General features: G+C 41.7%; 1 protein-coding gene across 3 annotated transcripts in view; it reads right to left on the reverse strand.

The window, feature by feature from the left end:
• LOC108433047 (trichohyalin) overlaps positions 1–26,696 on the reverse strand; it is a 318,922-nt gene that overhangs the window by 261,581 nt on the left and 30,645 nt on the right. For 2 of the 3 annotated variants that reach the window (XM_017707316.2, XM_017707312.2), the window contains exon 4: positions 7,900–7,971. The gene's annotated coding sequence lies outside the window, so the exon portion shown is untranslated. Of the gene's footprint in view, positions 1–7,899; positions 7,972–8,375; positions 8,600–26,696 lie in introns of those variants that run through there. The other variant, XM_017707314.2, reaches the window with a different exon arrangement.

Raw genomic sequence — 26,696 nt, forward strand, 5'->3', positions numbered from 1 at the left:
AATATCCCGTTTAAATCATTTTACTAAAATAATAAAAAAAATACATTAATTTTGTAGTACATGACGAAAAAATAGTTCTGGTAAACGCGGATATATCCAAAAACGCAGCCCCACGCGTCTAAATCCCACCCATCGCGTGCCAAATCCCCCAGGGTGCTGATTTAGAATATGCAAATGGAAAAGGGGGGTGGAGGCGCGCAATTAGCCATGTTTATGAATGCTGTAATGAGAGCCGGAGGGTGCGGGGGCGACAGGCTGGCAGAGAGAGAGCCCGGCGCGCAGCGGGTATCCGCCTGGCGCTTTGGAGCCACGATTCATGCAGATGTCGCTGTAGTTCTTCCAAAAACGCTCGCTAGAGCGGGAAAGGGAGGGGAGGTAACGAGGACCTCGTTTGGCACCACACACCTCTGCCATATGGTTTTAAAAAGCTTGCGTGCTTGTGTGTGAGGGGGGTGGAATGTATGGGAAAAGTCATGGCGGTTGTGGGGGGGAGTGGTGGGCTGGTGGGCGGGGGATGCTCAGTTAGTGTAAGTACTGGAGGGGTTAATCGCAGATCCCTGTACGGTGGAATGTTGACGTAAATAGCGCTATTCGGGCAGACTGGAGGTAAAGAAGAACTGACGAGGCGTCTGCATTCTGCTGAGCACGTCACATGGAGCAGATATTATGCAAAGTGCCTGCATTAATATGCATAAGGAGCTGCTTTATTATGCAGCCGGGCACTAAAGCAATATTGTTTGGAGCAGCAGCCGTGCTCTCGTTATAGTCAGGGAGTGTTATCTCTCCCTAAGCAAACACAGCCCTTCTTTTTCCTCTTCTCTAACCACTTTCAGAATGGTTAATTATCGCACATATCCCTAGAGCTCGATTTGAAAAGTAAAACTAAGAGCAGCTCCAGTGTGCCTGCACATTTAGCTACTGTCTCCCACAATTTGCACCATTCTCTAATGATACTGCATTTTGACAACTGGCAGATCCTCCATTGCATCCCCTCTACCCCCCAACCGGACCTCTGAAGTGGTATCACCCAGCGTTCAGACAGTTTCCTGACAAATCACATCAAACGGCACAAACACACTGTAGCAGGCTCATGGGACGCTGTGAAATATGGAGCAATAAACTATCACAGACTAAAAACCATAAAAGTGGGTTAACACGAGAGAGCAGCAAATACATCCCAAACAATCCACAAAAACATGGTGCTTGTAGCAGGCAATGCTAATTGTGTCATCAGCTGGCTAGGCTTCGCACATTTGTCGCTGATTGAAAGCGGATGTACAGAGCACGTGGCCACGTTCCCACCCAAAGAAACAAGGATCCTGTGGGGACAGACTACTGGGGATTTGCCAGTAGTTGGCAGGAGCTGCAGCCTGACTCACTGAGTCCTCCAGAAGCACTTGACCTTGTCAGGCTCCCAAAGGCGTAGGACTGCCATGTCCTCTGTTTCTACTGGAGTGACAGCTCCCTCAGTCACAGCCTCTCAACAGTTCTCCCCACCCTGGGCCAACAGTCGTCTCCAGGAGACCGAAGCATGCCGCACAGTGGGAGTCTCTGGGATGAGACACATCTTCACATTATCTGATAGCAGAGTATGATGTAACTTCTGCGAACTGCATCAAACACAGCACAAAAAGGTGTTAGATAACTATTATGGTAGCAATGATGGCAATAATTTCTGTCAACATAAATCAACTACATCTATCTAACTGAAATAGTAAGGTCTGTTCTTCTGATCTTCTTCTTCTAGGTCTAATCCCACAATGTATTACAGACTTTTATTTTAGCAACGCAAACACAATCAATGTGACATTAGTTAGGCACTTTTTACATTCCAAGTGCTATAAAATAGATGTCAAACAGGCAGCTTGGTTAAAGAAGGTTCTTCAGCTGTGTTGCAACACTGCAGACATTATATGACAAATTGTTTGCCTTTACAAACTTGTAGGTTTGCTTTTATAAAACACCATATTTGCTTTGAACAGGATATATGTTAAGTTAGTTCCATAACTGCTATATAGTTTACAAAAAAATGTTTGATATAATGCACGAGCATGTATGTGGGTCCACACGTCAATTCCTCACAACTACACAAATTACACATTAGCTTCATAGTATATGCCAAATAATTTATAGTAGTCACTGAATAGTGAGTCTTAGGATTAATAAATGCATATCTACCGTTAAAGGGGCTGAACAAATATTTCAATCGATTGACTTTAGAAATGTGCAGTTCATTGAGGTGACAATTTGAGTACATTGTCCAGAAGTCCACTCAGCTTCACGCACAGTATCCTGGATATTTCAGGCTTCTTCTCCCCCTAGCCCAGGAGTTCACAGTTTAACACAAACATTAGCAGCTCTTAAGGACACCTAGGCATGTCATATTGGCAAGCAGGGAGAGTGCTCCATGTCTCTGGTCCAACGTATCTTTAAATAGTGTTGTACTGTATATCTATACATGTTTCCATTCAGGGGTCTTCTGCTAATACCAGTGACAGCATAAGTCCCCCTATGCAAAAACACAGCACATTCAGACTATGGAGTGACCTGACCTAATGAGCTGGCACTATTAGATGGCTACAATACCTCTATTGATGTTAAAACATCAGAATCAGATCATTAGGTTGTCTAAAACATTGACACACAGTGATTGTCATGAAATTCGCTTGGAAAGGTGATCAACCCATTCTCTTCTTTCTGCAATTAAATTATGTTTTCTTAAACCTACTAAAAGTCCCCCATGGCATTTACTACATTTAAACAGTACTGAAAAACAGAAATAACTCCAGACCTGTAATGGTTAACCGGCCCCTCCTGTTCAGTTTTTCTAATGGGAAGACTGTGCAGAGAGGCTCACCAAGCAGGGGCACTCTAAGCTAACCTAAGCGTTTGCAGCACGTCAACCGCTCACCTCCTGGCCACATCACGTTTGCGGGCAGGCTGCGGACAGCCCTGCCCACTGCTGGAGCATACGGACCTCCTGCAGCACCAGCAGTGTTCTATCTCTTTAACTGCTGCCCAGGACGCATTAATTGGTTCCGGGTAATTCTATCAGATTAGTATTAATAAGCTGTCTTTGCTGTGATCGAGATGACCTGTGCTGTCTCTCTGCCTTTTCAAAAACTTGCATGAAGGTCAACTGTCAATCATTTTCGTCCAATATGATAATAAGCCTCTAAGGCCAAAAGGGGATGTTATTAGCTGCAGCTGAAACGGCTTAAAGAGAGGCTGTCATAACATGAGGGCAGCGCAGCCATGGGCCCAGCAAGATGGAGGCAGCGAACGGAAGAGTTCCCATCAGCCATCCTGTGAAAAGTGTGCGTGTGCATATGCATCTGGCTAGCATTAGGTTTAAAACTGCAAGTCCCAAATGACCAGTCATATTGAGATGATCTGTATCCTGGTCAGATGTGAGAAACTGTACAGTATATGGCATGTTTGCAAGCTTGAGCTGCTGAATATTCAGCGCCTTTGACAGGTCTCGTTTGGAATGTGGGAAACGTCCTGATGAATTAGCAGAGCAGCTGCACTAAGCGGGCCTTGTCGTGCAGGTCTCAACGTCTAAAATCCGACTGTTTTCTTGGCCTGGGCTAGCAGGAGCTGTCACAGGTGCATTAAGATGTAAAAATGTGCCTGCTGAGCTCAAAGCTGCAGCCCAGATAGCCAGGGAAGCCCCAAGACGCAACTCAGACGAGAACGGCTGAAGCTCTTCGGATTCGTGTAGGCATCACGTCACGAGCACAGGGAGCCTAGGGGCCTATCAGCCGCTGCCTCTCGTCAAGAGCAAGACGGGCTGAAAGAGGGTGAAAATGTGCAGCCTAGTGGTGAGTGATTGCGAGCGACTGCGTCTGCCTGATCGCTCCTCAGTCCCACAAGGCCTGAACCGGGCGGCTGGCAGGGGAGCCATTACACGCACGTTTCTGACAGCTCACTCTCTCATTACGGCAGCAGGCAGCATGTAGTCCCAACACTGCAACAGGACCGTGTGAGCTCAAACTCCCCCTGCCAGCCTCCCTCTCTTCTTGCTCTCCAGCAGACATGAGCGGGGTGCCTCTCCTCATGCTGGCAGCATGACGTCCCCCCACAGCACTTGTGCCCTCTCTGTTCAACTCTTACCTCTCACTGCTCTCCTTTAAGGTGCAGCTCAGCCCTCAGCAACTGCACATGCTCTAATGCTACACCGCAAAAGTTTAGAAACACTCGTTATATTAGTCATTTTTATTCTATGGAGTACAAAATATTGACTAGTAGTTTTAAATCTGTAAATCAGAGACTAAAAGGTATGTCTACTTACAAGAAAAGCAAGAATAAAGTTAACATCCATATTGCATTCAGTGTCAAAAGATAACGACAAAATCTAACTGCAAATAGTTAAAATACACCTGTACTGTAACTGTTGACTGTTCATTTTATCAGGTACACCCACCACACAGATGTAATTTGTAGGTTTATGATTACTAACCATAGCCCATCTGTTGCTGCAGCATTCATCAGCCACCCTCTACCCTGCATGTCAATGAAAAGGGACCACCAATGACCAGGTATAATAAGGTGGTGGAGCTTTATCAGGAGAGTAGTAACAGTGATGTAGTAGTGGCATGGTAGTATGTGCTACACTGTGTATTAGGCACAGCTGAAGTGTTTAACCCTTGTGTGGTGTTCAGGTCTGTGGGACCCATTTAAAATGTTTACCCAAAGAAAAAATGATGTGATTTATTATTATTTCAACTTCAGATTCTTGGTCTTTGCCCATTTTCTGTGAAGAACACATAAAATAACCCATTTTCAGTGCCTTCACTCTGTTCACCCCCACACATTTATATTACACATGCAGTGTTGTGCTGAACCCGCAGGGAATAAAAGTGTGGAGGTGTTGTGTCCTTCGCTCTGTTCTCCTCCTGCATGGCCTGCTGTTATTGTGTTTGTGTCTATGTGTGTATGTGTGTGGACGTGGACAGGCTGCTGACTGGCTACAGCTGCTAAAGGAGAACCCTACGCTGGCCACTTGTGACATTTTAAACATCTGGTATTTTTACTTTGTTATGGCTGTATTGATTTAATAAAACAATAATGCAGTGGGTCAACCAGACCACTGAGTAATAAACACATGAACACCACACATGAGTTAATTGCTAAGTACAAGCACTGGACACCTAGTTGAAAACAGGCCACCACCCAATAATATCTGGTCAGCAATAGTCCATTCCCACGGACTTAGTAGTGAGTAAAAAGTAAAACATTTACATTATGGTATAATTCAAATTACTGGTGGTTTTGTTATATATCAAGGTGTATATATATATATATTCAAATAAAAACATTTTAGGTTTAAGTAAGTATGTTAGCAGGGCCTTATAATTAGGTTTGTATAATTACGTTCCTTTACTTTTTAATAAAAATCGTTTTTAACCACCAAAGTATTTTAATTGGGTAAAACAGTAAAAACAAAATTGAATAGCATATAGATAAACGTATGTCAATATTGCTTTGTAACAGTAGCTTCATGTTACCAGCAAAAATGGTGCTAACTGTTGTTTCACGAACTTCTAAAAGGCGCCTCTTAGGCTACATTCACATAGCAGGTAAAAATGACCCAAATCTGATTTTTTTGTTTGGCTGTTTACATTATCTTTTAAATGCGACCTGCTTGAGACAGTCTGAACAGATCCTAAACTGACAAAAAAAACAATGCATCACATGGCTCACCCAGAGGTAAAAAATCACAATGGCCAGCAAATGCCAGTCGCTCCCAGAGCTCTCAGTTTCATCTTCACCAGCAATCAGAGGAGCGATTATAAAGTTCCAATGGTTGACAACTGGGCTCATGAGGCACAGTTTGTTCAAGTTTGCAGTAAAAGGGGCACGTTATTTAGCCATGGGCACTGCTTTGGTTCATGTCCTCGGATTCTTAAAAGTGATCTTTGACGCTGCAGCCGCATTCTCCTGCGGCCACGTTTGAAACGTCTTCAACCACAGAGTGGTTGCGATAAGTCACTTCTAGAATTTGGAACAGAAACATCAGTCCAAATGTGTATTAGTCTCAGCAGCACGAAATTATGACAAATGTCGAGTTGGACTGAAGTAAAATTCTGATCTGGCTGTTCAGACTAAGTCACACTGCCACAGATACACGCATCAGATTTCAGTACCACATATGGAAGCGTCTCAAATCGGAATTAAAAATGTCCGATTCAGTGTGTTTATCTTGTTCACACGGACACAGACGCATCTGTGTCACATATGAAGAAAAAGATTAGATTTGGGCCACTTTTACCTGCTGTGTGAACGTAGTCTTATTCAGCAGCCTTTTGGCCACCTTTTCATTCTACCTTAGAAAGAGCAGCAGTTAAACCTGCACAGATTCCATCATTTAAGGTGGAATGGGAAATCTGAATAAGACATTTCAGCTTCAGCCTAATTTCTCAAGTCGTTTGTCTCACACCTGAGTCAGATTACAGTCATCTTCAGATCTGTTAGTTCCGTACATATATAAAAAATTTTATATTTTAGAGCTTCCTAGCTTCTTCATTATTATTTAATACATGTAAAGCTGCACATTTGACAGGTTTTGATTGTATATAATGGTAGCAGATACTTGAAGCCCATTTAGAGCTCTGGTCCACCACACATTTGACTTAAACTCTCAGTCTGCCAGTACACAGCTCTGTGTCACTGTCTCGACATGAGAATAAGCAGGCTAATCTTTCATACAGATATGACTGCCAAAAACTGCCTGTCTGGACTCCATCCGAGTCAGCCGCTACATCTCCTCTATCACATTTGACTAGTGTGTGTTTATTCTGACACTAGCGTGTGCCAGACTCTGTCTCACATACATACATACATACATACACACACACACACACACAAAGAGGTGGTGCGGTTGAGTGAGGTGATGGGTAAGTTATCCATTGGGCTGATGTAATAAAGCAACAGTGTCCTGCTGAATCACTCAGTCTCTCTGGCCTGGGCCTGCTGCCCCAGCACTGCCTGTCACCACTCCAAATTACGTGTTCCTCAAAATTTACAGGCCTGTCAGGAGATCCCTGTCCAAGTCTCTGACCCTACCAAATTAGATCAGGCTGCGTGCTTGACAAGAGAAAGGCCGAAACGAGCCATTGGAAATGGATGCGGGGAAGCTCCGGGATACGACCTCTGTCTGCCGAGCCACATATTTGCTGCGTCCACACTTTCTCCCCTTTAAAGGGCAGTGACAGACTTAATTGGCTCGGCGGAGACCACGTCTTGCAGGCATTTTCAGCGATTTCAGGGATTCTGGTGCCATTCAAACATGGTAGCCGGCTTTAACACTGGGATCTTGCGGATGTACGGGCCAGCATCTGTAGCTGCTTAAGTGCAATATGCAGGAGGCCCACTTGAGCCCAGCTCGAATCACAAATAAAACCTCAACATAAATAAAACTACATGTACTCGGCAGAGCTGTCCCCTTTCCAAGCAAAATCTTTATAGAGCTGACATAGTTCACAATCCCGGGCCGTACACCAAAGATAGACAGAAAGAGAGTGAGAGAGAGAGTGTGTGTGTGTGTGTGAGAGTGAGCGAATGAAAAAAAAAACACATTAGATCCACACAGCTGTGGCCTTGGACTTGGAAGCCATTTAAAACTTGTGAAAAAGACTTAGAAAAACATCTGCACTCCATAATGAAGTGCATGAAAGGGATTTGCCTATTTCTGCAGGACCGGTCTACCTGTTTATGTGTGAGCTGAGAACATGGGTATTTGTTGTTGGTTCTATGGAGGGTATAGCGGAGAGGTACTTGTGAGGAGGACGAAAACAAATCATTGTATGTGCTGGTTAGGCCTCTAAAGGTGTTGATCTTGTCCGTGCATTTGCAGTGGATGCTCATCTTGTCGCTAGCTTTGCTTTTGGCACTTACCTTGGGTTTTAAGAGATTTTGGAGCAGATGTAAAATCAGCAGATGACTTTGCCTCAGAGTTTCTTCAAGTTCCTTAAGGGAGAAATAAAAGTAGAGAGGGAGAAAAAAATATGATTACTTCTATGGTTTAAAGATTATGGACATATGGACACCGCTGTGCACCAAAGGGAGTTGAATAAACTTTTCCTTCTCCACTTTGGCTGCAGGAATTAACAGTGTTTTCAGCGGGGAAGCTGAGTATTAGTGCAACTGCCGCGAGAACAAAAAGAGGAAATGTGCCTTTTACAGCTTACGCCACTTTTAGTCCTCTTTCTTTCTGCTGTTTTATGGGTTGGCTTTTGTGTCCTGGCTCTGAGGAAACGGTTCATTAAATAGGAATGCCCATTTTTCCTTTTATTTTTTAATGTGGTGCACAGGGACATTGCCCAATCTGTAGTAAGAACGAAAAGCCAGACTTCCTCCTGGCTTGGGCTCACCAGTCATGCTGGCTTCATTAGACCGCAGGATTCCAGCAGGCCTGTAGAGCTTGAATACTAGAGGTGGATGCGTGGCCAAGAGGACGAGGACGGAGAGAAGAAACACAGGGCAGGTTGAAACAAAGAGGAAGGAATGGTTCCGGAGTCAGACGATGGAGAGCGGCATGGCGAATCACAAGAGTGGGATGAGCGATGGAGAGGAGGGAGCTGAAGAGATACACCTCATTTACCTTCTGTGGACAGGCGGAGGGAAAAAGAATAGATAAACGTGGGACATGCATAGGAAAAAAGCAGGGGAAAGAAAAGAGGATGAGACGAAAGTAATCTGCAAATAACCTTTTAGGGCTGAACAGCCTTGGAGACGACCGAAGTGCCAGTTTGAACCCGAGCACAACGCTAATTCCTATCTTGCGGTGTTCCGCCCTTGCCTTGATTAAAAACAGGACCCATAAATCAATGGCAGCAGACGGAAGGCCACCCACCGCTCCCTAAGTGCCAGAGATTCACTCTGCTCTGGAACAGCTCTTGATTTGTTAATAGTGTACATAATGGCGGCCATTTTCACAAGCCACATTAAATCATATGCCACTAGCCCCGTGTGAGCATTAAAGCAAAAGAGGGGCTCAGTGATACAGAACTCCAGTCCTGATGTTTTTTTTTTTTTATACTCCCTCCAAAACTCGACTAAATTGGATTTTCCCTACACTGTTTTCTAATTTGAAACATCCATCATTTATTATTAAAGGAAGAAAAGAAAGGGAAGGCTTGCCTACGGCAGCCGACGCCCCACACCCTGCTCCGACCAACGCACATCAAATACACACACATAAGGAAGTGCTAATGTGCTCTGCCCTTCGCCTCAAACCACACTTTTTCACTCGTATCTTGAGAATTGAAGCAAAGACGGATATGTACATGGCGCTTTGAGCAAGAGGCCAGTCTAGACGTGGGGGTACATGGCCACTGGCTTCACACTGACAGAGATAGCAGAGTCTCCCCTCTCCGAAGAAGGGGGAAAAAGCCAAGGGTGGAGTACTTCCACGTGGCCTTCAGCCATCCTGTTTTGTATTATTGGGACGTGGTGGCTAAAGTGTCGCAATTAGTCCGCTCTTTTTCATGCAAATCTATTTGACAGCACAACAATCAGCCGGTTCCGCCAGCCAGGCTCTCTCTCACTGTGCTCCCACGCGCCCGCTCTGGCATTTGCCGTGGCTGCCCACATTTGCATTATTTATCATATCAGTGCAAACGTGGGGTCCCTGTGCGGCAGAGCTGCCGCTGATTAGTGTGGCATTACATATGTTAAGCACAAAGAGAGTGATTCCCTTTTCCTCATGCCCCACTGCACCACTTTGGGCTCCCAAAGAGACAACAGGGAGCTTATTAATATCCCACAGCTTCAGAAACCAAATATGGCTGAGCAGTGTCGAGAAGCAGGGAGTGAGGGGCAGGGGGGCACAGAGCAAAGTGTCAGACACTCAACTCATGTATGTATGCAAAGGACAGTGCAGAATAAACAGACCAAAGCAGCGTTCCGGTCAAGTGTCAAGTTGGGTTTGTCCACTGGTCCAGATGACGGTTTGGATCAGGGCTGGAAGGTAAAGTCTCTGCAGTCTATAGTCAATTATGTTCAAATGTATGCAGCAGTGCTGCTAGTAGGGGCAGGTGGCGCCCCCAAATAGGCAGATACATGCAACTGTGTTGGTTTTCCTGACATCACAAAAACAATGAAATCAAAAGATGCTTAGTTTTTATATACGGAACGTAAGGACTGAGGACTGAATGCTATGTATTTGAAACTTTAACAATGTCCACCTGCTACATAAAACTCATATAAAAAGCAAGGGAAGTTGGGTTTCAATGGCTTGAGCCTTTTAAACTCACTCTTTTGGTCACTACTGATGTTTAACAAAACAAGAAAATCCACATTTGATTGTGAATGAAATATGAGTTACATGTAAAGTGTACTGTGAAGAAAAAAACAATAGGCACTGATGGAAATTTCATATAAAATTCCATCCTTTCAGACTCATCAGTTCTGAGGTATTTTTCTTTATCATACTACATCTTTATTGTACTGTATTTAGTTGCTTGACATTGTGTTACTTGATAATAGTGTATTAATAATAGGAATTAAAAGCAAAAGTATATGGCAAAATAAATGTTTAATTCATGTGAAAGTATGAATTATTTCAAATGTTTGAGTTCTTAAGGGTTGTTCAAAGAGCCCATACATGTTTTTTGTATTTTAGTTTTTACTTATAACATTTATGTGGTTTTATGTATCAAAAAAGTCATAATTAATTTTTCCATGAACATTTTTTCCAACCTATTCTTATCTCTTAGATTAAAACAATGAGCTCTGTTCTGATTGGCAGCCGTAATCGTAAGTGTAAATGGCCGTAGCTAAACTGCTGAAGGCTGAATACGTGAATGTAGGCAAATTATTTGGTTCTTGTGATGTCACAAACAAATTATTCAAAATGGCCAATGAATGGTATATTTTGAAATCTTTAAACTTTAAAGTGTTCCTGTACTGGGAGCTGCTTGTCGTTCACCATTTTTCAGCTGATCATGACATCACGGGACACCGTTACACTGTTGTTCACCTCAATAACACGCACATGCATGTGCACATGCACCAACACCAAACAGGATGCACTTTGACTCACTTTTATTTCTGAATCATTTGAAATGAGTGCACAGTGCTCAAGCCACACGTTGCTGCTGGTGGGCTGTTGCTATTATAAATAGGCACCATTTGTTAATAGGAGGAGTCCCATCAAAGGACTATGTGGATTTGTGGCACTGTGATGGATGGATGCATCTTGATTATCATTAAAAAGTCATTTACAAGACAAATAGGGAGTAGCTTTTCAAATTATGGTTGCTATAAAGCAGATTTGAGGTTGGCCGAGTACTGCTGAGAACAAGTAGTCCTTTAGTTCACGCCAGCGTTTACTGATTACTGCCCACAGCAGCCTCGGGCTGGCTATGAGTGGCGTGGAGCTAACGCACTAACAAAGAGCCGTCACCATCCGTCTGCCACTGTCATCTCAGTATGAGGCAGCCAGCCTTTTAAAGCCAGAATAGCAGGTACTCAGAGGTGCTGGCGAACGCATGGAAAGACAAGATTGATTTTTACGTCTTTAACAAAGTCCTTAAGAGAGAATAGGATGGTGAAGGAGAGCTAAGCAAGAATCATCGGGAAATAACTACGTGTGATCCCTCCCTCTTTTTCCCCCTTTTCTCCAGGAGGTCACACAAATGAAAGCTGACAGAGGTAATATCGGAGGAGGGAGAAAGATGAAAAAGCGTGAGAGGGGGAGAAAAAGGATAGGCAGAAAAGGGGCTGCGAGCAAGGTCCCTGCGCCTTTAAACTTAAATCTCAATCTGGCAAAAGTTTGTTCCTTAAAAGGAAATCAGAGGGCTTAAGCTCAGGCATTGCATCCAAAATCATGAATAAACATCAGACTGCCTTGCTGAGCATACATCATACATCACAGGCCGACGCTACCTAATGGAGAAGGACTCATCGTCCTCCGACACATGAAAAGCCGGTGAAATTACCAAGCCAACCGTACAGCCGCTCGCTTTTTCAAACGGACTGTTGAGGGAAAGGGAGGGGGAGGAGGATTCTTTGACTAAAATGGCTCTCCAAGATAACCATCGCTCTGCACTGCTCGCCACCAGTGCCTGAGTAAAAGAAAAGAATCGTAATGACATTTGTGAAAATAATTAGAATACAAATACAATCTCCTCTCCTCCAGCCAGCCCCACCACCAAGCATTTTCATTTCTTACTCTCTCTCTCTCTCTCTCTCTGTCTGTTCTCGCTACTTTCTGCATGATTCCCTGCATCTTTTCTTCGGCATGTTCTGAGGTCTCCTCACATTAGGGAGTGCTTGCTTTTCCAGACTGGCCATTTAAGCATGAGAGTGCTTTATTGCAGACTCTGGAGGAGATGAAATTGCATTTACTGCAGTCGCGCTGCTCTGTTTGGGCGTGCTTTATGAGAGCGCGAGTGACGCGGTGGCTGATATGTCATGGCGAGGAAAACGGACGCCTCGTTCATGTGCTGCCGCCAAACAAAATGGACCCGTGTGCTTTGGGCCATGCTGCCCTACCTGTGACAGAAGAAAGAATCGCAAAAGAAATATATCTGAAATTTAAGTGACTCACATGAGGGCTATAGCAAGCATTGGCTCAAAGGTGTAAGCAAATCACCTCAATGACTATTCAGTATGTTGGGAAGGCGAATTCATCATCAGCAGACTAATTCTGTGCTTACGGTGCTGATATGAGTCCAAATGAAAACACTATAACACCAGTCTTAATGTTTTAATTTAATGACATATCAATATTTCATTACGGCTGTAGAATCCAGTACAGATCTATAAATAATTTAGCAGCATGGGGAACAAAACACTGACAGTAATTTAAAGCGTAAGCATGAGCACCATTTCCTGTCCTCGGCTGAAAATGCCTTGGGCAAGTTTAAGTGAAAATATATACACAGTGGATCTCTGAAAATCTATTAAGGGAAGATGGTAATTGGTGTGTGAGTGGGTTTCAGTGTGTCTATGTGGGTGGGTGGGTGTTTGTGTGCAGCATGGATACAGAGATGTATCCTGCACATCGCCAGGTATGAGAGAAGCCTCAGTGCAGCACAGTGCAGTAATTTCTTTGATCATTTTTAATGGTGGTGTATCATGTGGGTGTGCTGCTTCTGCTCTCACACACACACACACACACACACACACACACCCTGCAGGTGTCATTTCACTCCTCCAGCTCTGGGATTAGTATGCGGCAGGCAATAAAGAGCCGGGCCATTACACTGCACTGCACGCATCCATAATCTCAACACACCAGCATCATTACGTTTTCAAAAGGACGCTACCAACTCTGTCTGAGAGAGAGAGAGAGAGAGAGAGAGAGAGAGAGAGAGAGAGAGAGAGAGAGAGAGAGAGAGAGGACAGAGAATGTAATGCAGATAGCCTGAGCCACAGTACTTCAGGAATCATACATACAATGACAATAAACCAACAACAGGAAAAGCATACTAGGAAATACAGCCATGAACACTGGTAACCAGGCTTTGCAAATTCTGGCCAGTTCTCGACTGTCATCAGTTGTAAATGTTACCCAGCAAGCAGTAGTTTACTTGTTCATCATTGTTATGCCACAAATAAATGCAAATAACGCAACACATAGCGTGAAACATGCTACTTTCCCTCACCTCCCATGTAGTGAGTTATAGTCTGAGCTAAGTCAGTCCAGCCCATTGTTGAAGAAGCAGACATTAGAAATGACTGAGTTAATGAGTTAAAGGGTGAGTTGGAAGAGTGGAAAACCCAGTGTTTTAGGGTTAGCTGTTGACCATTAGCCTAGGATGGAGCCAGCTTTCCTTGTGCACCATCTAAAGCAAGGGTGGAGAACCAGGAATTAGCGGAGCCGTTGAATTAGGTGCATTTGAGTAGCAAAAAAAGCACAGTCTTCCTCCACATTGCACCATGATATAAACCAAAACCATCAGTAATCTCAATTTAACTACAACAAACCACCTACTACTATCAGCAAGCCTAAAATCAAACATGCAACCCACAAAAATATCAAACTATGATACTTTCAGTTCTGAAATCTGTTGCTTTGAAAGTCGCTTTCAAAACCACTGTAAAACACTTCGGCAAATCTGTAATAGAGTATTATATTAAAAAGGGTCCTTTGTATGAACTGTAGTACTGATAGGTAGATACACAAGCATGTATATGAAGCCCCAGAACCCTATTAAACATTCCCTACATACGATCCTGGTTAAGTTTACAACTATGTTCATGATTATATGACCAAAAACTGAACAGTTGATTGGAATATACAATGATGGGCTACTAAAAATTCTATATTCCAAAATTCATTATATTTACAACTTTATTTACAGCTCAATGCAACTCTCGAAAGCATAGCTGTCCACCCCTTTTTGCACCTCCATGAGTGATCTCCTCACACTGGCATGCATTTTGCTTGCAGATGTTTGCTTTCAATATGAAACATGGCTGTATTGGTGATATTGCCCTCTTCAATGTAGTCTGAACACCGCTCTATCTCACAGCTGTCTACAGGAACCAACTGACGATTGCACCCTCATGTATAAAGAACCTGCATACACTGTTAGAAATGAAGGTTCTGTTCAGGTACATTTTTTGTTCATCAAGGTACAAACAGGGTAAATGTTCCCTCAAAAGGTACAGCAGCGGTTTTAAGGTCTGATTATGAACTTTAAATAAGTTTTTCCAGGTGAAAAGTTTGTATTTGTACCTTTTCATAACTCAATGTTTTAAAACAGAACAATAAAATATAAGCCTGGAGACGAGACGGGGTTTGTGGAGTTCCTACTAAAGGTACTGTGATGTACTCTTGAGGGAACCAACCCAGTGACAAGAGAGGGGCTGCCCCAGTTACAGTCCCCCCCCCTTTTTTGAGAATGTACTCAAATAGGAACTTTTATTACAAATAAAATTTTAAACAATTGTTTATTCGTCGGTTAACAGGTAATCATTTGATCAATTACGTCCATAAACCAGGCACAAGTTTAGAAGCTGCGGAAGTTCAGTTCTTACGCCTAAAAGCTGCCTGGTAATGAATTACCGCTTAGAATGTGATGATCAAGTTCATGTTACCCTCTATTAGCACAGGTTTAATAGAATAAAACTTAAATGCTATTTAGTAACATCACTACATTTGGTGTCAGATAACTGCCTCTTCACAAAGTTACTGTTTTCAAGCTAAGATGTGAAATAAGTTATGTTGACACTAGGCTAGTAACTTTTGCTGAAGTGTCGGATAATTAGTATTTGTTAGTTCATCTTAAAGACTTCAGATTAACTCTCTGTGTAAACGTTACGCCACGCCACCCACTATGACTCTCCGTGGTTTCCTTGTGGGTTTAATTCAATGCAGAAACAGCAAAATGCTGAGTGGTGCACTATGGCGAACTTGTGCATTGCTGAAAGTTACAGAGTTGCAGTGCAAGTTAACACCGAACACTGGTGCCAGTGAGTCTACCTTCATTAAAAATAGCGGTTTTGAATTTTTGGATGCTGCCACTGTGCAGCAGCACTAGGGAATACATTTCAAATGGTTCTAAATACTTGGGGGTCATTACTGCATAACTGTATTATATCTCATACTGTATTATTGCGTTAGATCTCTCCCCATGTGGGACTGGAAACTCTGATAATGAAACTCTCTGTAGAGCTGAGTATTTCAGAATTATAAATGCTGCAACCCCAGAACTTTTCAGTCCATAAGGCAGCCTGTTCTAGGGGTGCGCGGTGTGAAAATGTTATAGTGAAAATTATATCACAGCACACTTTTCTGAGTATGTTATCATAATGTCCATAAGTACTTCTAGAACACTGAACAGCTGCATTAGACACAAGACTTGGATCAATCATAGAGACACATAGATAGAATGATAGACCACCCAAATACTACCTACACTGTGAGGGTCCATGAGGGTCCTGACCACTGAAGAACAGGGTAAAAGGTGGCTAACAAAGTATAAGAGAAACAGATGGACTACAGTCTGTAACTGTAGAGCTACAAAGTGCACCTATATAGTAAGTGGAGCTGATAAAATGGACAATGAGCGTAGAAACAAGGAGGTGGTCATAATGTTATGCCACGTGTTATAATCAGTGTATACAGAGTGTATAGCAGCTGCATAAACTACACAGTCACAAGTAAATGGCCAGCTTTCTTAAAAGCAGCTTAGTGTTAAGATAACCCTAACTGGTAGAGAGCGTTCGGTGTTCGCTCTATTAAGAATCATCTCTGTGCTGAGATGTTTTCAGCAAGCCTAGTCCTGACTGGTTTTCAGCCCTTTACCTTGTGCTACTGTCTTATTTTTATTTATTTATTTACCAAATGTTTGTTTTATTCTCCCGATCATTTGTAAATAGCTCATTTTTGCCCGTTTTGAATAATTGCCGCTTCTTTTCAGAATCTTTTGCTTTCATTAAAGCTTAAACTGTGTTGCTCTGTAGTAATAAGTCATAAGGCAGTTTAAAATGTTAATACATCTTTTCAAACTGTCAGAATTTCTTATGATATTCTGCTTCTTCAGCTCGCCTCTTGTTCATCTCTGCTACAGCCACACATAACTAACCCAGGACTAAAATGTTATGCTACATTATGCCAATCAATTATACCACAATACTCTTTGTGCTGCACTCAACAAATAAGAGTTTGAAATATGAGAAATATACTGCAGGATAACAATAGCCCAGGTAAGTTAGCCAAGTTATTTTCACTTTCCTACCTAATGTTAAAGTTAGATGTGTGAAAATCTGCCAGGGTAAATCACACAGAATAAATTAGGCAATGGAATATGTCATTTTTTTGCCTTCTATATGATTTATTTAAGCTAACAATGGTGTATATTCACAATGGTTTAATATATATTACTGTACATAAGTCAGAGACCACCTTTCATTTATTTAATCCCCACTCAAAACAGCCAATAAGTACAGGCTCCTCATTTTCCACTGTCAGAAAAAAATAGAAAACATGTATTTAACAGGAAATTACATACAAGCCTGAACAAATAAACATAACATAGTTTGTCAGATATTTAGCTATTATAATAATATATACTATAACAACTACCCTTTTTAGGAGACATCCGTTTTGCAAAGAAATCAGCAGGAATACTTTTGATCTCCAAAGTTCAGTCTTAGAAGTCTTAGAATTTTTTGCTTTTAATGATTCAAGTAATCCTAACACATTTAATGACGTTGAGGTCTGGACTCTGAGATTGGTAGTCCATTGTTCTGAGAACACCAGCTGCAGCTTTAGGCTGATCAGGCTGATTTTGTTCATTTTCAACATTATACACATTCTTACAGATCCACAGTATTTACATTCGCAGAAAAACTGTATTTGTTTTAATAGTTTGCCTTTCACTTCCAAAATCCATAAAACGTGACTCTGTTAATGCATGAGTGCTGAGATTACAGAAAAGAATAAAACATTTGGAAAGGCATGTGTGTGTTTCAGCAGCATTTTTGTAACACTGTTTTAAAGGGCTACATTTGGGTCACAGTGAACCTAATTTGAGAGAGAAACAGCAGTTCTCCTTTTTCTCCCATTTGCTTCATTAACCACGTTTACACGCAGCCTAATAATCTGACTACTTGCTTAATTGGAATAGAATATATCGATGTAAACACCTCAGTCAGAATAGTCTAGTCCGATTAAAGCCATTCGGAATACAATTTCTTTCCAATTGAACGAGGTGGGTAATCCTGTAAATAATCAGTTAAATAGAAGAAGAATAATCAGTGTAAACACCTGTATCTAATTACATTCCCTACCGGAAAGTCTGCTCTGTGTCTTAGTCTTTCATAGTGAAAGTTTATACCATTCAGCATGGCAGAGCAGAAACTGGTCTGCAGAGAAGACAAAGTCTGACATCATTTCAAAGCAATTAAAAACACAAGCACTGCTCACTGCTGCTCATCTCACTCTGACTGGATTAATGTGATGCTCGTTGTCACAGTAACGTCTACACAAAGTGGTTCTCTACATGTGTGCATGTAAACAGAGATTCTACATGAGATTCTTCAGAGTGAGCACAAACAACTCAGTCTTAATCTATAATCAGAATGGATTCAATCAGTTTGGCAAAAATCTTTGCATGTAAACAGTCATTGTGTTGTAGTGTCCCCCTTATTTCCCTCCCACTGCGTCTACCATGTCTCTCCAATTTCTGATAATTTCTGACAATTTCTGAAGGTTTTGTTACTCATCTAGTTTTAGGCTTTTTAAAAGGTTTTGCCCATGCCAAACTGTTCACAAACCTTAGAGAACAAAATGTCACATGTTGTGAAACAAGAAAACATGATTATATTATTCTTCAGGTTATATTCTTGCCATACTGCCAGTCTACTTAGTCTGTTTCCCAAGTGCTCCAGCAGGAGCCTTCATTACAGCTGCAGTCAGCCTCAGTTTTCTCAAATTACGAGAAACTCTGTATACTGGCAAGCAAGCTGCCTCTGCACTTAGCCTACAAGCTAAGAGGCCTTAGAGTGACTTAAACACCAGTTTAAGGCCAGTTTATGAATTTGCATAGACAGCTGAGTCTCATTTATTATTGATCGTACTAAGGTCATCCATTGCCTGCTCGTTGTGAAAGTCAGCACCCCTACTTCACTAGCCACTCTTAGCTCCTCTGATTGCCTCCGTGTGCACAGATTACAAGCCATCTTCTTTTCTTTATTTCTGAGGTAGGAAGAAAGACTGCTCACATTTTCTTTGAGTCACTCTGAGGGAGTGGAAAAATGTAAACCTGGGGTGGTGGAGTGTGCATGTGAGTAGTCGGTCAAGAAGAGCTGGCCTAGTTCATGGTCCTTGAGCGTCAAGGGAGAAGGAAGGGAGCACCAGTGGTCCTGCTGTGTTCGACAGCAGAGACCTGCTGGCTGCTGCAGGTGGAACTACTGGGTCTAAGAGCAGAGACAGCACAAAGCCCTCCACAGTGAACACCAATTGCTGACTTAATCTCTCCCTCTTAACTGAGGCACCATGCACTACATTCTTACCCAACCGAGATATCACTTGGTCTATAAAATATAAAGGGCAATAGAAAGGACACACAGATTTATCAATTTCAAAGAAATACAAACAATAAAAGATGAATATTTAGAACTGTTTTAAACTCTAATGAACATGCTGCTTTGAACTGTCACTCATTTGTGTTTTTAATGGCTTCATGCACTTGTGTGTTTACAGAGACTGCTAAGCAGGCAAGAAGCAATTACTAACCTATCACAGCAATACAAGCTTCAACTAAGCTTAACCCAAAACAGCAGCATGGTTATAAAAAACAAACATGTACTTCCATTTCCAAAAAAAGTTGGGACCCTGTGCAAAATGTAAATAAAAACAAAATGGAAATGATACGCAAATCATTTAAACCCTATATTTAATTGAAAACAGTACAAGACAACGTTAAATTTTGAAACTGAGAATTTTTATTGTTTTTTGAAAAATAATTGCCCATGTTGAAATTGATGCCAACAACATGTTCCAAAAAAGTTGGAATGAAGGCAATGAAAGGCTGGTAAAAATGTGTAATGCTGAGGAAAAACAAGCATTTGGTGGAGTCTTTCAGAAGTAAAGATGAGGAGGGGTTCACCACTCTGTGAAAGACTGCACGATCAAATGTGCAACAATTCAAAAATACCGTTTCTCAACATAAAATAGCGAAGAACTTCTGCTTTGTCTACGGTACATATTAACATTAAAAGATTCAGAGAATTTGCAGAAATCTGTATGTAAGGGACAAGGGCAAAACACAGTATTTGCTGGCCATGATCTTTGGGCCCTCAGGCTGCACTGCATTAAAAACAGACACGATTCTATAATGGAAATCACTGCATGGGCTCAGAAACACTTCGCAGAAACACTTCTTTAAAACAGTTAATCCATAAATGCAAGTTAAAACTCTAAAAAGAAAAGAAGAAATCATATAAACACACGATCCAGAAATGCTGCTACCTTCTCTGGGCCCGTGCTCAATTAAAATGGGCTGAGGGGAAGTGGAAAAGTGTCGTGTGGCCCATCTGAATTTCAACAATTTAGATTCTTTTTGGAAATCATGGACACTGTGTCCTCCAGGCTCAAGACTCTCAGCTTCTTATCAGTGCACAGTTCAAAAGTCAGTATTCATGATGGTATATAGTTCCATTATTACACACGGCATGGATTACATGCACATTTTTTGGGATGTGTTGTTAACATCAAATTCAAAATGGACATATATTTAAAATAAAAAAAAAACCAATAAAAAAATCTCAGATTCAACATTTGATATGTTGTTTTTGTAGTATTTTCCTTTAAAAATATGCTTTACGTGATTGGCTTATCACTCCATTCTCCTTTTATTTATATTCTGCACAGCTTCCCAACTTTTTTGGAAATGGAGTTGTAAAATACATGCAAATCAATCCTTTAGCATGTGGATAAGGGAAGTCCCCAAACTGTTCCCACAAAGTTGGGAGCATGAAATTGTCCAAAAACACTTGGTGATGAAGCATTAAGCATTAATTATCCTTTCACTGGAACTAAGGGGCCGAGCCAAACTCCTGAAAACAACCCCACACCATAATACCCCCTCCACCAAACTTTACACTTGGGACAATGCAGTCAGATAAGTACCATTCTCCTGGCAACCACCAAACCCAGACTTGTCCATCGGATTGACAGCTGGAGAAGCATGATTGGTCACTCCAGAGAACACGTCTCTACTGCTCTAGAGTCCAGTGGCGGTGCTTTACACCACTTCATTCAACGCTTTGCATTGCGCTTGGTGATGTAAGGCTTGGATGCAGCTGCTCCGCCATGGAAACCCATTCCATGAAGCTCTCTACACTGTTCTTGAGCTGACCTGAAGGCCACATGAAGTTTGGAGGTCTGTAGTGATTCTGCAGAAAGTTGGTGACATCTGTGCACTCTACGCCTCCGCTGACCCCGCTCTGTCGTTTTATGTGGCTGACCACTTTGTGACTGAGTTGCTGTCATTCCCAATCGCTTCCACTTTGTTATAAAACCACTGACAGTTGACTAGGGAATATTTAGTAGTGAGGAAATTTCACAACTGGATTTGTTGCACAGGTGGCATCCTTTCACTGTACCATGCTGGAATTCACTAAGCTCCTGAGAGCGACCCATTCTTTCACTAGTGTTTGTCTGCTCTTTATTTAAGTTTATGAAATTTCACATTTCATATTTGATCACAGATAATCATTTGAGTGAGTTTTATTATTGCAGTCTTTTGTTTTTTAACCATATAAAGTTATCAATAGTTACTGAATTATGTAGCTCTTTAAATATAGTAAAATTCATATGTGCCATATTCACATGTGCCGGGTTATAATTCCAACACTATATCCTAGGGGTAAGCAATATGACAAAAATATCCTAACATGATACTTAAAGACATAGTTAAAAAACTGCTATACAATATTTTCTCAAAATATGCTGTAATAAATAAACAGGATTAATTATGTTTTTTGTAATGAAACATGCAGTTGGTCAATGTGCAGCATATCCACAATATGCAAAGAAAAACTGTTTATCATGCTAAAAGAATATACACAGTGTATTTCAATATCTTGTGCCTGGATTTTGCTGATTCAATTAAAATAACTAAAAATGAATACTTGACTACTGTAATGTTCTTCTTAAATAAAAACGTCCTAAATAACTATACATCCCTTACAACTCGTACAAAATGTCGCAGCATCCTATCAAAAACTACACAGAGAGATCAGATCACTCCTGTTTTAAAAGAGCTGCACTGGCTACCTTTATAATTCAAAATAGATTTTAAAGCTGTGCTACTAGTTACTAAAGCTCAAAATGACCTTAAAGCACCACTTACATCACAGATTGTTTTATGCTCTGTTTATGTTCTGGCACGTAATTTAAGATCTGCATGTAAAGTCCTATACAAATAAAAATCATTATTATTATTTGTCTGTGGCCTCAAATTTTGAACAGTAGTGGACACAGTAGTGGCTTTTCCCCCTCGCCCTATGATGGGCAGCTTGCAATCGGTGGGTGCAAACAGTGCACAATACTGCACACTTAACTTTCCAGTAATTGTAGCACATCATGCAGGTATCGACAGCGAACTCCATCCTGCTAATATCATAGTACGATAATTAAAGACATTTTCATGATGCACACAGACACAATGCACTAACAGTGCCACATTTAAAAGCTGCACTGAACATAATCCACTTAAACAAGACTAATTACACTCCCTATTTAATAAAACAAGTACACACAGTATCCATAGTTTGTTCAGAAAGGCATACTGTTTATCACAACATTAAAATGTTGTCATACTGCTCACCTCTACTCAGAAATATGCTATTTAAACAGCTTCTGTCTTTCCGTCTGGTTTTCTTTCACACACAGGCTCCCATCGAGCACCACCGATGGGCCTAACCACTACCTGCTGCACTACCTTGCCTGTTGTGCTCTTCAGAACCCAGGCCAAAGTCCTGTCAACTATCAGTGCAGGGAAAAACATTTACCAGCACACCATTCACTAGATCAAACAGAGTAGGGGCCATCCCTCGAGATGGGGCCTTAAGTCGTCTAGTGAACCCATTACTCCAATTAGCCTCCAGAAGACGGAGAAAAACATGCTGACAATCAGGGCCAAGAGAACTAAGGACTGCTGGGTAGAACTGTGCAGTGTTCCAGTACAAATAGTTACCAAAGAACCAAAAATGGTAAAACTAACATTTTGTACAATTTAACATACCAATCTAGCTCATATTCTGATGCCCTTATGGGTCATATCATTGTTAGGGCTGTTTAATCTACTGTATGAAACCGATAAATTATTAGTGCCACAAATTTCTCCTAATAGCGTTTTCCTTTAAGCCATTCACACTAGTGCAGACTGAAGCTCAGCTACTCATGTGTGTCATGTTTCTTGACCAATTTGGCAGATGTAGCCCAGTCGCTCAAATATAGCTTTGAAGTACAATTATGCAAGAGTTGGTCATTTTTGCTCTTGGGCTTCCCCTACAATTTCAGAGTGTATTTCACTTTTACACTGTTATAACTACATCACACTGTAAGCCCCCTTCATGCACACACACATTTGCTGAAGAGCTGAAGTATACAGAATCCAACTCCCCTTCTCATGCAGACATACAGATTTTAAATGTTTCTCTCTATAAACGACCAAAATCACGAGTGTAATCTGTAGCATCCATATGCCAGCATGACGCCATGCACATGAAGGGGAGTTGATTTCTAACAGGGAGTCAACAGAAGAGAAAGAACCATGTCAAATTACAAGGTAGAATAATATTATAGGATTTTATCACATGAGGTTATTTGGCATGTGACTGACAAAGACTGACCAAACATCTTGCCATGAGATGAATTTCTTTCTTTGCATATTAGCCTGAAATGGGACTGAGGTTAGACAACCTTTTGCATCCAGAACAACTACAAAACTCCATGAGACAGGGATGCCACAGATAAGGTTACAGCCTTGTGTCAATCTCTCATAAATAACACTGGCAGGGATGAACACTCCGCTGTCGGATTTTCATCGTTTTCCCGTAAGCCGTGAGACCGTCTTGCATCCTTATCTCTTTTAGCTCTTGCCAACAAGTAAAAGCCAGTCCAAGATTTACTCTTGCTCGGTCACTCTCTCTTTCTCTCTTCCTCAAATATCTTCTTCAGTTATTTGGCAACCTCTGCCATGATATCCATACAGGGAATATGGACTGAAAAGCGTTACATAGTTCTTGTGAGAGGTTTTGTGTCGCATCCTCCAAATTTACATAGCGCTATACCAGGTAGTCCAGGCCCTGAGTGGCAATGACAGAGGCGCCATTCTCCCAATTATAAGTCAGGGTACCATCAAAATGATTTTGAAGATGTTATTTTAAGCTAAATTTTTTGCATAGTGTCGTTTTAAATGGCTTTTTTAAAGTGATAAACCCAGCACCTCCAGCAAACTACACTGGACAGTGCTCAAAGGAGACAGCAATGGTCATGGGATAAATCAACAAGCAGCAAACTAACTAACATAACTTCAGTTGAAAGTTTCAGCTCCCCTCATGACCCTGCACTGTAGCAAGAACTGAGGTTTATAAATGAGAATAAAAGCAAGGGGCTACAATCACGAGGAAATCTTGCTTGTTTATATATTATATATGATGTATACACTAATTGGTTGGAACATGCAGACACTATTGTTCTCACCGAATGTCTTTGAAGAAAACTGGAAACTGTACTCTATGCAAATAAAAAAAAAAAAGTAAAAGAATGGATTAAATTGTTTTTCTGTAATTCAGACATTTTTTCACTAACCTCAGCTCAACCGCAGGTGTCAAAATGGATAAAGGAACAAAGCAATAAAGGAACAACTGAATACAGATACAACTAGAGCTCAAATAAACAAACATTATTCTGCACCACACAAATAAGTTCTTACAACCTTAAGAAATTTGAAATGTCATTGTTTTCCAAAGGCCCATAAAATGCCTCAATGGAAGTGGTCATTAATCATATTTCAGTCTTATACTGTGGGGAACAGCATTACATCATCTCAACATCAGGTGGATGATTCCCCAAACCATTAGAAGTTGGCAGTGGAAATATGTTATGTTCCTTGGAACTGCAAGGTTTTATGCAGTTCTGTTAATAAATGTAATTTTCCATTAGAGCTGGATTTTCCATTAGAAATTCACGATACATGATAAGTCACAATATTTATTTTTCCTGACAGCCCTATATTCCATGTCATTTTATCAGTCATTTGCAGCTATTACTTTTTGCCCAAGTTATTGATTTTGGTATTGATGATCGAATGTCTATTAAACAGTATCACTGGGCATGCATCTGCCGCAAATGTGCAGGCGGGGTCAGCCGGTCTGGCTTGTGCAGAGCAGAGGCAATAGCAGGACGAGTCTGGCCCAGGCCCAGCTGAACAACAGCTGCATCCAGCGGAGCTGAAGACCGGGAGACAGCGCATTCACTCACTTGGCTTGGACTAGAGAGTTTGGGGAGCAGATTAATGAACGGTCAGAGGTTAAGGAAACATAATCCGATCTAACTCTGGCCATCTTTAAGCCGGTTCTCTCTGCTTTGCTGCTTTACTGACGCTTTTATCGCTGGGCTGCTGTGCGGAGCCCCTTGCTCTCAGCACTCCTGATATTTGGAGAGAGAATTAAGGACGAGGCGCCGCCTGGCCAGCCCCCAACATCAGGCTCCAGTCCAGAATCTTCCACCTCAGTGCAGAGAGTCAGGCCAAGTTTGTATAGACTTAGCGCATCTCTATAGACAGCTTATAGGTGCCTCACACTCATAACTGACCCTGGAAATATAACATTGAATCAAAGAATATGAAAAGGAGCACTATTCCCCACTGATTGTAATTAACTCGTTTTTGTAAGCCTGAATAAACTGCCCTGTGGCATTAACTGCAAGGCTATTCCATGAGTACCTCTTCATGCCTGAATGAAGCTACAGATCAGAACGCAACTTGTTCCTGTATTACTGTAAATGTTGGGGCTTTAAAACGGTATGCAGCAGGAGGATTTTACAGGCATATTCAACTAGTACAAAGAGCTTGGTGCTGAATAATATGCACTCAAGGCTGGCAGGCCTAACAATTCCCCAAGCACCTGGGCAAAGGATCCCACTGGCCCAATATAAGGGCTTGCTTTCTGCTGCAAATGCACACTTTCCAGACGTGGGCCTACAGTTCACTTTAATTGGCCTTTTCTACAGTGCTGGACCTTAATTACTTTGTTCCTGGATTAAAGGCCTCAGACTGTTCAGACAAGGCCAGGGTCCTAACCTTTACCAGACTGTTCTCTCTCTCTTCTCTCTCCTGTCTACTCACACACTCACATTCACAGATGAAGCGAGCATTAGGCTATGTGTATTAAAGGGAAAAAAAGCCTCGGGGTCCAGCACACGTTCCTTGCAGTGGACCACTAACCTTTCCTTTGAGGCACTCATCTTAAAAGGTCACTAAAAGATACGTAGCTGATGTAGTCGTGAGACATCTGGAATATTTTTCTATTTATGTGCATATTCCCCTCCTGTGCCAGCAACAATAACAATGTCAAAGTACAGAGTAGTCCACTTGCAGGGCTCTGCTGTTTCTTATTAAGAATGTGGGCCTTTAACTGATGCCTCTCAGGCAACTTCTGAAAGATTAGAAGCACAAGGCAAACAAAAGTCAATTTAACCATCTTCCAATGACCGCTTACACCAGGAAACCTTGACGAGCGGCTCTATTCAGAACATTGTTATTATCCTTGTTGCCTTTAAGGTCTTAAGAGAAACGAGAATCCCAATGAGCACACTCAGTGAAAAAGTGAAGGGGCATAGACCATTATTTGAGATGAATGTGTTCACGGGTCAATATTCCATATTTATTAAAAGAGAGAGAGAGAGAGAGAGAGAGAGAGAGAGAGAGAGAGAGAGAGAGAAAAAAAAGACTATTCAATTCTCTAACAAGATCGGTCTAAAAACATAATATCCACTACAAGAAATTATTCAGGACTAAAAATGTGCACGGAACCAGCCAGTATGTATGTACCATAAGTGTGTATATCATTTTACAGTTCTGTGTAACTAACGTGTTGGCCAAATACACATTATTGAGGACGTGACTTGCCGTTTTCACGTCTAAAAGGCCAGAATGTGGTGGGCACCTGTCCCCCAGGCCTTGATGGCAGCTGCTAAAGCCGGTATTGAGAAGCGACTGCAG

Source organism: Pygocentrus nattereri, chromosome 15, assembly GCF_015220715.1.
Source record: "Pygocentrus nattereri isolate fPygNat1 chromosome 15, fPygNat1.pri, whole genome shotgun sequence".
Lineage (NCBI taxonomy): Eukaryota > Metazoa > Chordata > Actinopteri > Characiformes > Serrasalmidae > Pygocentrus > Pygocentrus nattereri.